Here is a 2212-nt window from a genome sequence, read left to right as displayed (position 1 = left end):
ATAGAATTTGAGAGTTCAAAGGGATCTCAGTGACCATCTAAGCCAACACACACACAATCTGTATAACATACTATAACATAACTGATAAGTGTTTGTACAGCCTGTGCTTTGAAAACCTTCAAGGAGTAGAAAACTCACCACTTCACAAGGGAAACAATTTCACTTTTGGACAGTCCTAATTGTTAGAACACTTTTTCCTGATACCAAGACTAAACTCTTTGCAGTGCTCCCTCCTTGCTCCTGGTTTTTTCCCTTGTCCAGGGCCAAACAGAGCAACCCTTCTAATACACAAGCATAACTATCACAATCCTCTGGAGTCTTCCTTTTTCCAGGATAAATGTGCATAAGTTCTTTCAGCTCAATCTTACATATCACGAACCTGAAGCCCTTTACCATTCAACCATCCTCCTTGCCCTTCTTTGTACTTTCTCCATTTTATCAATATCCTCTTAAATGATGATGCCCAGAACTAACGTTTAAAGTTTCTCCTCAGCTCTGGTCTTTCCATCAAGAATCCTTGGAAATCCTCTCTTTCATTAAAAGTTTATTCCCTCAAGCCCAACCCAACTCTGGCTGTAGTATTATATTCAATTTTGTTGTGTAAGATTACCTTGGCTGCAAGCCCTTTATCCTTTGACTTCTGGAATATCATATTCCCAGCTCTTTAGTCTTTTATGGTAGAGGCTGCTGAATCATGTGTGATGTAACTGTGGCTCCCTGGTACATGAATTCTTTATTTCCTGCTGCTTGCAGTATGTTTTCTTTGACCTGGAAACTTTGGAATTGGGCTTTGATGTTTTTGGTAAATTTTATTTTGGTATATTTTTCTTGTTTATTTCTGTTTTTACTTTGCCCCCTAGTTCTGAGATGTGGGCAGTTTTCTTTTAAAATATGCTGAAATACATTGTCTAGACTTTCTTTTTCTTTTGGTCATGGCATTCAGATAATAGAATAATACCTAAATATATCTTCTCCTCAATTTGTTTTCCAGGTCAATTGCTTTTGAGATAACTTATTTTTTCTTCTATTTTTTCAGCATTTTAACTTTGTTTTCATATTTCTTGGTGCCTCATTAAGTCATTGGCTTCTGCTTGATCCATTCTAGTTTTCAGGGAATTTGTTGGTGGAAGAAGTTCTCATACCTCTTATGCCAAGCTATTAATTCCCTTTCCAATTCTTTCTCCCATAGTTTTCCTTTCTTTTCCAATTTTTTTCTCAACCACTTTCATTCCTTTTATAAAATTTTTTAAAAGTACTTTTTAAACTCTTGCCTCATCTCTTCCAGGAATTTTAGTTGAGTTTGTACCTAAACTACATTATTCTCAGAGACAATGCTTATAAATATTTTAGAGTTATTTTCTTCTACATTTGTGTCTTGAGTGTCCCTGCCACCCTAATAGATCATTATGGTAGAATTCTTTATTTTCCCCATTCTTCTAGTCTACTTCCTACCTTTGGCCTTTATATTAGGGCTGGGCTTTGCATGCTTCTGGAGAGAAGGTCTAGGTTGATCCTGCTGCTGCTTTCTTTAGGTTTTGGGTGTTATATTATTCTAGGACCTGAAAGCTTTCAGTGCTCCCAAAATGGTCTGATCTAAGGCAAAGTCTGTGTGCTGCCCACCCCACTCCATCCCCCTTCTCAGTGTAACTCTGCAAGTTCCTGACTTGGGTTTGCTGTTCACTCCTTTTTCAGTCATGTCCAACTCTTCATGGCTCATTTGGGGTTTTGTCATTTCCTTCTCCAGCTCATTTTACAGATGAAGAAACTGAGATAAACAAGGTTAAGTGACTTTCCCAGGGTTACACAACTACTAAGTGTCTGAGGCCAGATTTGAACTGAGGAAGAGGAGTTTTCCTGACTCCAGGCCTGGCACTGTATCCACTGTTCCATCTAACCACCCCTGGGTTTGGGTTTCTGCCAGAGTTGTCTGCTCCTGGACTCTGCCCCCTATGGAGTAATCAGAAAGCTCTATTGGTTCAAAGTGGCAGAACTGTAGGCTCCTCTTTCATCTAGGACCCCTACTTTGTTATTCCTTTGTAGGCTGGGCTAGATGCTGGAAATGAGAAACTGCTCTGTACTTGGGGTCTGAACCACACTGCTACTGCTGCTGGCTTCTGAACTTCCTGCTTTCTTGGTAAACCATCCAGCGCCTCCATACCTTGTAATGCCACAAATGGGAAATGCCATTTTCAGTCTGTCTTGGATCTGTGAT

The sequence above is a fragment of the Notamacropus eugenii genome, chromosome 1 (assembly GCF_028372415.1).
Source record: "Notamacropus eugenii isolate mMacEug1 chromosome 1, mMacEug1.pri_v2, whole genome shotgun sequence".
In the NCBI taxonomy this organism is placed as follows: Eukaryota; Metazoa; Chordata; class Mammalia; order Diprotodontia; family Macropodidae; genus Notamacropus; species Notamacropus eugenii.
Note: the sequence above shows the minus strand (reverse complement) of the source record.